Genomic DNA, 14,647 nt, shown 5'->3' with positions numbered 1-14,647 from the left:
CATGATAGAAGAGATGCTTTGCCAGTTTGGACTTAGCATTTGAAATGATAGGCAGCTCCTACTTTATTCTCTTGGAGTCCTGAGATGCCATGTGAGAAGTCCAACTACCCTACTTGAAGGACTATAACGAGGGGCTCAGAGACTCCATGGAGAGGGAGAGGGGCCCAGCTGAGTCCAGCCTAGCAGCTATTCTTGCTGAAGTTTCAGACATGTGAGTGAAGCCCTCAGGGATCTTCCAGAATGTAAGGAACCAGGCTACCAGCCACAAGTCATCCCAGTAGACTTCAAGTGAACAGAAGAATTGCACAGTAGAACCTTACCCTAATTCTGGCCTCCAGAATCATGAGGCACAGTAGAGTGGTCTTTATTCCTATTCAACTTATGGTCACTAATTTTGGGAGTGGCTTGTTATACAGCAGTAGATAACCAGAACATTCAATGCTTTTCATTATTTTCATACTACTAGATGCCAAGTAGGGAAGGGATTATTCTGGATCTTGCCATGTTCTCTCTGCAGTAGCTGTGGCTTTAGGCTTGAAGCTGGGGTGGGGAGATGTATGCTTGGAGTCTAGAGTCTCAGCTCAAAGTCCTTTTACCCATAACATCAATTTCCTTTGTGTTTGGGTTTCAGCCCTCAAAAGCCTACTAAAGCTCATGTACATTCTGAAGAATTACTTTTCCAGCTCACACAAACAAATATTTGGAATCTGACCTATTTGGAATCTGGAAAGTGACTGGAGAGAAAGAGTCTCATATCTGTGAAGAAGTGGCAAAAATTACACTCAGGGTGTATGACTTAAAATTAAGCCTGCAAAAAGATATTGACAATTGAAGTGGTTCTGTGGAAGAGAGTGGTGGAGGCTATATGATACCTGTCCTTGCAACTTGTTTTGTTCCAGCCCATATTCCGGGGGCAATCAAACCCCTAGGTAGGGTGGATATAATGGCTAAAGGAATCTGTATCAGTTGTTCTTTTGCCTGAGCCTACTAGGATTCTTGTGTACCAACTCCTAATTACTCATGGCTCATTTTCCTGTGCCAAATCATAACCTGGTATCCCAGTTCCCAGTGATCAAATCCGAGATACCTGCTGCCACATGTCTCTTACCTGCCTGGGGCCTCTGCAGTTCCTCTGATTTGGAGATTGCTTGACCTACTTTTACTTACAACAACGTCCCGAGTTTTGGACTGGCCCCCTCTCATCCTTGCACTCTCTGTCCCTCTCCAGTTATTACCACTGCCTCACCAACTCTCCAAAAGGGTAAATCTCCGGTTGGTCCCACTTGACGGTGTGGCTAAGGCTTATGCTCAACTTTGTTCCCAGAATCTCATCCTTTTTATACTAGTCAAGATTATTTCAGTTGTAAGAGATAAACATACAACTAAATCCCATTTAGTCTAAAAGGGGGAATTTATTATTACTTTTTTACTCAACAGAAGGAAGGGGACCATCCTCTAGGGGAACTGGATCATGGGAGTGATCCACAAGACTATCTTCTGATCCTGACTCAGCTTTTCTCATTTCCTTTTGCTATAAATGTGTGTCAGGAAACAAAGCTACAGAGTTCAGGGCTTATATTCTTTTAGCAGGAAACCAGAGAAAGAAAAAGAGTTTCCTTGCTAGTATCGTTGCATGTGCCCAGTTGAAGCAATCATTGCAGGGTAAAGGGCTATGGCTGCCTCAGCTTGGGCTCACCGCCCAGCCCTGTGATGAGAGAGAGGCCTGTTACCAAGCATAGTCTAGACATGAGCAACGTCTCTGAGGCAATGGGTTTGAACAAAGGAGACACCCCAAGTTGCATCTGCAACTCTTGCCTGATTCTCTGAGTCAACTGAGATTGCCCATTTACAAGTGACCTTGAGGAGGTACAGGTGAGAGAGACTGTGAAGTGGTGAGGAATGCACATGGGAGATCGGGAATAGAGCAAAGCAGGAGTTTGCCCATCTGGACACATGCCCAAGTTCAGAGAAAATGGGGCAAATGGGAAGAGCAATATGGACTCTTCTCAGACAGGCCCATATCTTGACCATATGGCCATTTATAGAGATCTGTTAAGAACAAAATATTAAAAAATAAGCATTTGAAGACTGCACAAACTTGAAATTGAGTTGTTTGTTGCTGATATTAGAACAGTTATTTCCTGCAGGTAATTCTGTTTTATTTGTATTGTGTTTGTTTACTTATACTGTACCCCAAGGATAGTAGCGGGACTTGATTCAAGTTGTTAGCAGACTCAGGAAGGAGAGCTCTGACTGGAAATAGAGTATAAATGAAGGTGAATATGTTTTCTGTTTTTTACACCAAAAGTAGTTAAAGAGATGAGAAGTGGTTTTAAAATAACTGTGAAGAAAACTATAAGACACTGCTGAAAGAAATTAAAGGTGATACAAATAGATGGAGAGATATACCATGTTCTTGGCTTGAAAGAATCAACATTGTGAAAATGACTCTACTACCCAAAGCAATCTACAAATTCAATGCAATCCCTATCAAACTACCACTGGCATTTTTCACAGAACTAGAACAAACAATTTCACAATTTGCATGGAAACACAAAAGATCCTGAAGAGCCAAAACAATCTTGAGAACGAAAAACGGAGCTGGAGGATTCAGGCTCCTGGATTTCAGACTATACTACAAAGCTACAGTAATCAAGAGAGTATGGTACTGGCACAAAAACAGAAATATAGATCAATGGAACAGGATAGAAAGCCCAGAGATAAACCCACACACATATGGTCACCTTATTTTTGATAAAGGAGGCAAGAATATACAATGGAGAAAAGACAGCCTCTTCAATAAGTGGTGCTGGGAAAACTGGACAGCTACATGTAAAAGAATGAAATTAGAACACTCCTTAACAGCATCCACAAAAATAACTCAAAATGGATTAAAGACCTAAATGAAAGACCAGACACTATAAAACTCTTAGAGGAAAACATAGGCAGAACACTCTATGACGTAAATCACAGCAAGATCCTTTATGATCCACGTCCTAGAAAAATGGAAATAAAAACAAAAATAAACAAATGGGACCTAATGAAACTTCAAATCTTTTGCACAACAAAGGAAACCATAAACAAGACCAAAAGACAACCCTCAGAATGGGAGAAAATATTTGCAAATGAAACAATGGACAAAGGATTAATCTCCAAAATATACAAGCAGCTCATGCAGCTCAATATCAAAAAAACAAACAACCCAATTCAAAAATGGGCAGAAGACCTAAATAGACATTTCTCCAAAGAAGATATACAGACTGACCACAAACACATGAAAGGATGCTCAACATCATTAATCATTAGAGAAATGCAAACCAAAACTACAATGAGGTATCACCTCACACCAGTTAGAATGGCCATCATCAAAATATCTACAAACAACAAATGCTGGAGAGGGTGTGGAGAAAAGGGAACGCCCTTGCACTGTTGGTGGGAATGTAAATTGATACAGCCACTATGGAAAACAGTATGGAGCTTCCTTAAAAAACTAAAAATAGAACTACCATACGACCCATCAATCCCACTACTGGGCATATACCTTGAGAAAACCATAATTCAAAAAGAATCATGTACCACAATGTTCATTGCAGCTCTATTTACAATAGCCAGGACATGGAAGCAACCTAAGTATCCATAAATAGATTAATGGATAAAGAAGATGTGGCACATATATACAATGGAATATTACTCAGCCATAAAAGGAGACGAAATTGAGTTATTTGTAGTGAGGTGGATGGACTTAGAGTCTGTCATACAGAGGGAAATAAATCTGAAAGAGAAAAACAAATACCGTATGCTAACACATATATATGGAATCTCAAAAAAAAAAGGTCTGAAGAACCTAGGGGCAGGACAGGAATAAAGATGCAGATGTAGAGAATGGACTTGAGGATACAGGGAGGGGGAAGGGTAAGCTGGGACGAAGTGAGAAAGTGGCATGGACTTATATATATCACCAAATGTAAAATAGATAGCTAGTGGGGAGGCAGCCGCATAGCAGAAGGAGATTAGCTTGGTGCTTTGTGACCACCTAGAGGGGTGGTATCGGGAAGGTGGGAGGGAGACCCAAGAGGGAGGAGTTATGGGGATATATGTATATGTATAGCTGATTCACTTTGTTATAAAGCAGAAATTAACACACCATTGTAAAGCAATTATACTCCAATAAAGATTTTTTTAAAATGTGTATATATTTATAACTGTATCATCTTGCTGTACAGCAGAAATTAACACAACATTGTAAATCAGCTATACTTCAATTAAAAAAATGATTAAAAAATAAAAAATAAAATAACTGTGAAATAAGGCAAACATTTAAAAAATTTCTTTTTACAAGAAATAAATTAAATATTGTGAATTGATAGCCTAATCACCTTATTCAAAAATATCATTTTTACTAAGACAATAAAATGAACATGTTTAAATGAATTAGGAGTTGAGAAGTTGCAAAATGGTTTATAAAAACCAAAAAAACCCAAAAATATTTAATTTTGCAATGAATTAGAATACTTCTATCTGCTTTGTTGGAGAATTTGCATAATGCATTACTAAACTGATTGTCTAGATTATCCTTACCACTGAAGCTTAAGAATCATATCGGCCTTCATTGGTAAGATGATTAAGTTTGGAACTCATCTACAGAGTCTTGGAATAGTGCTATGTTTGCACGTATTAAGACAAATACTTAGTTTGCACATATTCAGACAAATCTTGCTTTGTTGACAGATTATTCTAAAACTTAAGTGCCTTTTCTATTTCCTATCTTAATTTTGATTCTAAATCATGTAAACAAAGTTTGAGATTTGACATGAGAAAATATTCTTTTGTGGAAGTATTTTTGTCTTCACAGAAGGCAAGGGCATTATTGTTGTATGTTTTTCACAAAACCTGGCTTAGTATTCATTGAGCTCTTCTCTATTTATGACAAGCTGACTTTCCAGAGAAGTTTGGATTTCAAATCTGTAGTTCCAGTGAGTGCACTCATCCAGGTTAGACCACGTGTCTGGGCTTAGTGTTCAGAAAACATGGACATTACATGCAGACAGCAAGAGCGGTGTAGATTTTACCAATTTTCCAATTTTCACTTGGAAAGCTTAGTTCAAATTGGCTGGAATGGGAAAACTGTCACACAGTGAAAAATGACTTAAAGAACACCAGGAACATGTTTAAAATGGATACAACAGCTAGTACTGGAGCCACATCTAGAATTCAACTGATTAAAATGCAGATTGGACTAGGGAGAAATAATTGTAAACAGCAATTCTCAATGGGTGAGAAACTCACACATCAGTCATCCTGAAAGGGGCACAAGTCGAAAGATAATTTAAATTATCCATGAGTATGCTGGCCATCTCAAAAATAGACTCATGGAAACAGGTGATGAAAGGCAATAAGATGGCAAAGTGGGCTGCGTGTAAGGAGGCAGCCTCTTGTCAAGCTGTCAAGGGATAACAACCAGGGGAGAGGTAACTGCTGTGATGCAAAGCCACCTCCTGAGATAGGTAGATGAAAAAATAAGAAGCATTTCCCTGGAGGGTCAGGGAAGAATTTGCTTTCCTTTGCACTTCCTTCTCCCTTGCTTTGACCATGTAAAAGAATGTAGTCGGTTGAATAATGTCCCCACTTCACTCCCAATTCATGTCCAACCAGAACCTCAGAATGTGAACTTATTTAGAAATATTGTCTTTGCTGATGTAATTAGTTAAGGGTGTCGAGATAAAATCATCCTGGATTTGGGGATTCAATGACTAGTGTCCTTATAAGAAGAAGAGAGGATACACACAGACACAGAGAAGAAAGCCATGTGAAGACAAGGACAGAGATTGGAGTCATGCTGCCACACACCAAGGGATGTGTGGGAGCACCAAAGTCAGAAGCGGCAAGGAAGGATCTTCCCCAAGAGCTTTCAGCAAGTGTGACCCTCCTGACACCTTGATATCAGACTTCTGTGTTCCAGAACTGGGAGAAAAATAAATTTTTGTGGTTTTAAGCCACCAAGTTTGTACTAATTTGTATGGCAGCTCTAGGAAACAAATACAAAGAGCAAACAACTCTGTAAAACTGTCTGAGATGGACGCAAATCCCCATGAGGCCACTGCATCTGACTATATACAGATGGACTTTCTCAGTCATTGAAAACACCGCATTTGTTAGTAGAGAGGGATCAAAAGCAGATAACTACTGCATGGGCGGGGCAAACCTAGCCAAGTGAATAACTCATTATATGCAGCCACGTTAAGAAAAATTGCATGTGTGTGAGGAGTGGTATATGGGAAAACATTAATACATGAACTGCATATCCATTCTCTAGCTGGGATCTGGCACACAGGTAAATTTTGATGGAGATTAAAAGAATGTGCAATATGTCTGATGGCCTGAGTGTTGCATGGAGGGTAAAGCTGGCATTGGGAGTCTCCCTCTACACACCTGGTGCAGCACGTACAGCTAATTGCAGCTGGAGGCTCCCAAGAGTGGGCAGTTTCGAAAGAAAGGTGAAGAAACCCAATATGAGTATTGAGAAACACATGTAAAATATCCAATAAAATGCCTGAAACAAGATAAATGTGACACGTATTTAATAAACATAAATTCTCATCCCAGTCCCCCTCTCATATTGCTAAGCATAGATCAACCCTGAAGAATTATATATGTTATAAATGAAATACTTTTGGAGCTATGCCCCATCTGACTCAAGGTCAAAGGAGGGTCATATGTAAACAAGTCAAGCCCAAGCAGCTACTTTAAATTGTCCTATCTGCTTCTATGCCCCTGTACCTTAAAACTAGGAATCTCTTATTCTTTGACCTAAAAGAACATTGCCAGCCACGCTATCCAATCCCTGTCATCTTAGTTCTAAGACCAGCTCTTTCGTGGATGCCATTTGTGACCCCAGGACATGTTCCTGATACTTCAGTTCCCCCAGATGTAGTCAGATTTCTGGGACTATAGAAATCTCCCAGTATAGAATGTATACTGGGAGTATAGAAATCTTCCTTCTGCCCTGTGTTCTCAAGAAACGATCCATGGGGAAAATTTCATCCTTTCTCTCCTTGAAGAAGAGGAAAAGAGGAAGTAAATAATCAGGCAAAAGAAGTCAGGAAAAGACTGAGAAGCTCATAACAATAAATTATTTTGTTCAGTTATATGCCATCTAGTAAACTATCTGTATTTTACTTTCCTAAGTAACACCCTTCTGTCTCCGTTTCATGTCATTTAAATGAGTATGAAAACTTCATTCTCAATCTAGTAGCCAAAATCACCTGATGGTGTGTGGGAGGTGACATATGCTGTGGTTAGGGAAACAAGATTGAAATGAAAAATTTTCCCAGAGAAGTATCACCAAGAGAAAATTGGATGTGTTGCTACATTTCCCTCTGCCCTGAAATACCATTGTTCTTGCTATACCTAATCACCTCATAGTGATTCTTTAAGGTCACGTTTGATATTGTACTTCTGCTTGGACTATTTTCTGGCTCCCAGAGAGATAACTGCCTTATCATTTTGACCCTGTATCAGTTATTACACAGTTATTTCTGTGTTAATACTTGGTAAATTGTTGATGTATCTGAGTCCCCACAAGACTGTTGGTCCTTTATGAATGAGGATCGTTATCCTTAGAGTCAAGCGCACACCTAGTAGGTATTCTCTAAATAATGAATATAGTTAGAGTATTTCTATGCTCAGTTCATCTATACTTCCCCATATACTTTCAACCTTTGATAACGAAGGCAACTGGGCCTACCTGATTCCCATAAGGGTAATATCTTAACTCACTGATTACAGATTTTGTCTTCAGTGGGTTTTGACATGTGGCTTTTGATTAAATAGTATGATGGAGGAAGTATCCTTTGTGTGACTGTTTAATATCATGGTCCAAATGACTGGAGCTTTATTATTTTAGTAGGGATACCCTAGTACCTGCCAGCTGTGAATGAGTGACTTCTCCTAGGAGACAAGAGGAGCTCAGAGGACATGAGGAGACTGCAGAGAGCATGAGCTCAATAAGAGGCCATGACAATAAACCCGAAATGTGGCCGCTAGAAAAAGCCAACAACCTCTGGCCCCTTTACCCTCAGGCATCCACCTCTTGCTTCTCAAGGATCATGCTCATCTAGACTGAGACCAGTTGTTTTGGACCAAGATCTTATTTTGGTTGGCCTTCCAAAGTTCTTTTTTACCCCACAGGCTGGCTTTGTATAAAGTACATGATTAAAATTGGCTGAGATTTTTGCCCTAGAAGACCATGAGGCAGAGAAAGACAATACTGAAGTAGGAGTGACAGGAACTGAGAAAGTCTTCTTTGTGAACCTGATGAAGTGGGAGGATAAGCAAACTCTGAAACTGGAACACCATCCTCAAGACTCATAGGAACCTGGGAAAAGTGAGAACTCTGTAGAAGAACGTCCTGATTATTCCTGACCAAAATTGTCGTTTGTTGTTAATGTACACAGTATAGACGTGGTCTCCTATTAGAAAAGTTGTAAGTTTGCTTCAGACTGTACTCTCTTCTTTAACAAACACTTTCTAGGTTGCATGCCACTCTGTTATTAACATGGATGAGGGCTACCCATGGGCATGCAGGATTGAGTGGTCCAAAGTACTGACCTCCGAGGGACACACCCTGACTGTTGGCCAGAACAGTTAGTCTACAGATGTGTTCTCTTACCTAAAAAGATGATAATGGGTTATTCAAGTTTTGATGTCCTCCACATGGCAGAATAAAAGTACAGATGCTATATTACTGTCATAATAATAATAGCAATTATTGTTTCTGTTAACAGCAATAACTTCAGAAAGCTAAAGAACTTGAAAAGTGAAATTTAGTGGAAGTTGAAACTGCTGGAAGAAAAATTAAGCACGTTATCATTTGTCTCCCTTTTAATCCTTCTCTGGAGGAAACAGAGGGGCAGAAATTTCAGGCCGAACATTTTTGTCAACAGTAGTTACACAGAAAGTGCATCAGATGACTTTTCCTTTCCCTTAAGCGAAAATCAGGGTGAAACTGTTTGAGACATTTTATCCCTTCCAAGAAGCAGACCCTCTACTGCCTGCTAAGAGCCTTTGGAATCCATAGCTTTGCAAAAGAGATTAGCTTAAAAGAAAACATTATTATCTGGTTTCACAGAGACTTTCAGCTTTGCTTCAAGTCATATGTTTTTTTCCCCCCAAAAAAATAAACACAAAAGGCAGAAAAGCAGATTTTTAGAAGGTCAAATGCATCGCTAAGGGCAGAATATGTGAACTTTCAATCTAACTTGAATATTTCCAATAGAAAACCAATTTGGAGAGAACGTGTAGAGTGAAGATGAGAGAAACTAGATAACAGTTTGGAGGGGTAAACAGGCCTTGAAGGGACTTGGAAGGCATTCTAAGTGTTTTGGAGTTTATTATGTAGTAATAGAAAATGACTGAGGAGGAATGATGATCAGATTTACAGTTTGAAAAGATTACCCCAACTTAGTAATTGATGCAGCCAATGATCATCAATGGGTGCTAAAACATTGAGTGAAACCTTGTTAGGGAACAAGATATTAGCATGGTGCCAGAGGGTCACCTGATAAATCACTTTCTAATTGAAAAGGGAAAAATATATGGTTGTGATGAAGAGAGCAGAGAGCTGTTAGCACCTTCACCAAATGTTAAGACGTAACATCTCTATATAAGGAGGAAATAGACCAGCATACTCGGAATATGGGACACTCTACAATGCAACTATCTCGAACTTAACAAAAAGTTCATGTCATTAAAAAAAATGATTGGGGGTAATTCTAAACTAAAATGTAAAAGAGATACATAACAATGGAATGAATCCTGATTGAGGGTGGAGGGAGGAACAAGAGAAGAGATTCTTGGGGCAATTGGGAAATTGCGAATATGGACTGGATATTATGGGATATCATTGTTAATTCTCTTAGATATGGTATTGTGGTTATATAGGACATTCTCCATATTCTTAAGATATGTACACTGAAGTCATGGGGTGAAGTGTCATGTTATTTACAACTTACTTTCAAATAATACAGATAAAAATATGAATATTTTTATGTTCACAAAAGCATGATATAGAAAGAGTAAAATAAAGCAAATATAGTACAGTGTTAACAATTGTGGAATATAAGTGGAAAGCACATATATGCATGCTTGTTGTTCATTGTAAGACTTCTTTGAAGGTTTTGATGATTAAAAGTGGTAATAAAGAGGATTAAATATTATAACATAAGGACAAATGAAGAAAGAAAGAGTGAATGTGGGGCAGTTAAGAGGTTATTGCAGAAGTTCAGGGAAGACATGGAGCATAAACTAAGCGTGTGGTGGAGAAGATAATTTGGCAAACTAGATCACTATTTAGATAACAGAATGAATTAAACAGAATAGATTAGAGATGACTGAAATCGAGCCTGGTACCTAGTAGGAACTCAACTGTCTCAATGAATAAAAGAATGAATGTGTAAAGTGGGATTAAAGAAGAGGGAGGAAAAGGGTGCCTTCTAGATTTTTTTTCCTTAGCCACTGGGTGCATAATAAGACCATTAATTAAAATAAAAAATAAGAGAAAGAGCACATTTTGGAAGGAAAATGATATGAGCAGGTTGAATTTGAGGTTTCTTAAAGATCATAAAAATGAAGCCATCGGGTTGGTACTCATATGGAGCTCAGAAGCAAATGATTTCAGAACTATTGGCCACTAAAGTTACCGAAGCAGAAAAAATTGCCCAGGAAGACTTTATAGAGAAAAAGCTAAAGAAAAAGGTCCAGGATAAAGCCCCGAGGCACTCTAACTTTGAATGTATGGACAGAGATGGGCAGCTAGCCAAAAATACTGAGATGGAGTGACCAGAGAATTTGCAGCAAAACCAAGACAGAGTGACAGCAAGGAAGTCAGGGAAGAGTATTTTAAGAGGGAAGTATTTGAACAGTATCAAATGCTATTGAAAGATCAGACAAGATGTTTGAAAGGTGAATATAAAGACCTAGAAGACTTCAGTTGTTGGCCTGAGAGAGCGCTTTTGGAAGCGTGGTAAGGATAGACACCAGACCACCAGAAGTCGAGTGAGAGGTGAGGAAGTGAGAAGAGTGAGTGCAACTTGTGCCTTTGAGACCCTGGACTGTGAGAGAAGAGACATAGACTAGGAATTGGAGGGAGGTAGAGATGGAGAAAGGGATTTTTTTAAAAGGTGGGAAACATCTGTGCATATATAAATGCCAATTGGAAAGAACAAATTGTGAAGCAAAATGGCAGTTACAGAAGAGAGGGAATCCTTGATAGTGCAAGGTCTGTAAGAAGACTGAAGACGGTGGGATCCAGAGCAGATATGTAAGGTAGTTCTCATTATCTGACCATGTTGGGCTTCAAGTTTTTATTGGTAAGATGAAGGGCATTGACTGAAGATTCCCAAGGTTCTTTCTAACTCTAACCATTTATGTTTTGGGGTGTCTGGAGGAAGGGACAGGATTTGGAGGATAGATCCTATTAGGCATCATGGGTGCATAAAGGCTGCAGGACACCGTCAAAATGTAGGGTCAAGAATGATAGTTTTGGGGTAACTGTGTTCCTGGGATGTCAGCTGTAGGGGGATGAAATGAATGAATGGAAACCTGTGAAAATTACTCTGAATCCTGAAGTGCTGGTCATTGGTTCTATTCCCATCTAAGAAAGAATAGGAGGAAATGGAAATCAAAATTTATTGTGTAATTTTACCCAGGGTTAGTCTTCCAAATGTCAAAGCTTTAGGGTCACTTTAAAGATCTTTTGACCAACTGGAAGCTGAATTTAAAATAGTTTCTTTTTAAAATTGTTTTTATATGCAACTTTAGTAAAAGAGCTTGACCCTCCCAAACATTTTTTGGGCTTTTGTGATGACTAGCTCTGATGATATAAGGATGTTGGAGAGAATGCAGATCTGGAAAAGGGAAATAGTGAAGAGTGGGACTGGAGACCAAAGGGTGAAGGTGGGCCAGTGCAGTGGGGAGGAGAAAGGTGATGAGACAGGGAACGATAACCACAGATACTGGTTGTGACTCCTGCAGGAGTTCGAGTCAATTTTTATTAATGTTACTGTGAATCACAACACTAATAAGGAACATTTACTGAGCACCTACTGTGTGCCAGACACCATGTAGACTGTTTATTATCTAATGGAATTCTCAAAACAATCCTATGGGGTACTCATTATTCCTGTTATTGTTTTTTATTGTGGTAAAATATACATCACATAAAATTTACTATTTACAATTTTAAGCATTAAAAAAATTTTTTTAACATCTTTATTGGAGTATAATAGCTTTACAATGGTGTGTTAGCTTCTGCTTTATAACAAAGTGAATCAGTTATACATATACATATGTCCCCATATGTATATGTCTCTTCCCTCTTGCGTCTCTCTCCCTCCCTATCCCACCCCTCTAGTTGGTCACAAAGCACCAAGCTGATCTCCCTGTGCTATGCGGCTGCTTCCCACTAGCTATCTATTTTATGTTTGGTAGTGTATATACGTCCATGCCACTCTCTAACTTTATCCCAGCTTACCCTTCCCCCTCCCTGTATCCTCAAGTCCATTATGTAGTAAGTCTGCATCTTTATTCCTGTCTTGCCCCTGGGTTCTTCTGACCATTTTTTTTCTTTTTTCTTTTTTTTTTTTAAGATTCCATAGATATGTGTTAGCATACAGTATTTGTTTCTCTCTTTCTGACTTACTTCATTCTGTAGGACAGTCTCTAGGTCCATCCACCTCACTGCAAATAACTCAATTTCATTTCTTTTTATGACTGGGTAATATTCCATTGTATATATTTGCCACATATTCTTTATCCATTCATTTGTTGATGGACACTTAGGTTGCTTCCATGTCCTGGCTATTGTAAATAGAGCTGCAATGAACATTTTGGTACATGACTCTTTTTGAATTATGGTTTTCTCAGGGTATATGCCCAGTAGTGGGATTGCTGGGTCATATGATAGTTCTATTTGTAGTTTTTTAAAGAACATCTGTACTGTTCTCCATAGTGGCTGTATCAATTTGCATTCCCACCAACAGTGCAAGAGGGTTCCCTTTTCTCCACACCCTCTCCAACATTTATTGTTTGTAGATATTTTAATGAAGACCATTGTGACCAGTGTGAGATGATATCTTGTAGTTTTGATTTGCATTTCTCTAATGATTAATGATGTTGAGGATTATTTCATGTGTTTGTTGGCAATCTGTATATCTTCTTTGGAGAAATGTCTGTTTAGGTCTTCTGCCCATTTTTGGATTGGATTGTTTGTTTTTTTGATATTGAGCTGCATGAGTTGCTTGTATGTTTTGGAGATTAATCGTTTGTTGGTTGCTTCATTTGCAAATATTTTCTCCCATTCTGAGGGTTGTCTTTTCATCTTGTTTAAGGTTTCCTTTGCTGTGCAAAAGCTTTTAAGTTTCATTAGGTCCCATTTGTTTATTTTTGTTTTTATTTCCATTTCTCTAGGAGGTGGGTCAAAAAGGATCTTGCTGTGATTTATGTCATAGAGTGTTCTGCCTAGGTTTTCCTCTAAGAATTTGATGGTGTCTGGCCTTACATTTAGGTCTTTAATCCATTTTGAGCTTATTTTTGTGTATGGTGTTAGGGAGTGTTCTAATTTCATTCTTTTACATGTGGCTGTACAGTTTTCCCAGCACCACTTATTGAAGAGACTGTCTTCTCTCCATTGTATATCCTTGCCTCCTTTCTCATAGATTAGTTGACCATAGGTGCGTGGGTTTATCTCTAGGTTTTCTATCCTGTTCCATTGATCTATATTTCTGTTTCTGTGAGTACTATACTGTCTTGATTACTGTAGCTTTGTAGTATAGTCTGAATTCAGTGAGTCTGATCCCTCCAGCTACATTTTTTTCCTGTCAAGACTGCTTTGGCTACTAAGCGTCTTTTGTGTCTCCATACAAATTTTAAGACTTTTTGTTCTAGTTCTGTAAAAAATGCCACTGGTAATTTGATATGGATTGCATTGAATCTGTAGATTGCTTTGGGTCGTATAGTCCTTTTCACAATATTGAGTCTTCCAATCCAAGAACATGGTATATCTCTGCATTTATTTGTATCATCTTCAATTTCTTTCATTAGTGCCTTTTTTTTTTTTTTTTTTTTTTCCGGTACATGGGCCTCTCACTGCTGCGGCCCCTCGTGTTGTGGAGCACAGGCTTCGGATGCGTAGGCCCAGTGGCCATGGCTCATGCGCCCAGCCGCTCCGCGGCACGTGGGATCCTCCCAGACCAGGGCATGAACCCGCGTCCCCTGCATCAGCAGGCAGACTCTCAACCACTGCGCCACCAGGAAAGCCCCATCAGTGTCTCATAATTTTCTGCATACAGGTCTTTTGTCTCCTTACATAGGTCTATTCCTAGATATTTTATTCTTTTTGTTGTAGTGGTAAATGGGAGTGTTTTCTTAATTTGACTTTCAGATTTTTCATCATTAGTGTATAGGAATGCAAGAGATTTCTATGCATTAATTTTGTATCCTGCTACTTTACCAAATTCATTGCTTAGCTCTAGTAGTTTTCTGGTAGCATCTTTAGGATTCTCTATGTATAGTATCATGTCATCTGCAAACAGTGACAGCTTTGCTTCTTCTTTTCCAATTTGGATTCCTTTTATTTCTTTTTCTTCCCTGA

The sequence above is a fragment of the Delphinapterus leucas genome, chromosome 3 (genome assembly GCF_059928025.1).
Source record: "Delphinapterus leucas isolate spDelLeu-1000000601 "Yukka" chromosome 3, BTC_Dleu_Yukka2, whole genome shotgun sequence".
NCBI classification, from domain to species: Eukaryota; Metazoa; Chordata; class Mammalia; order Artiodactyla; family Monodontidae; genus Delphinapterus; species Delphinapterus leucas.
This window is presented reverse-complemented; position numbering follows the sequence as displayed.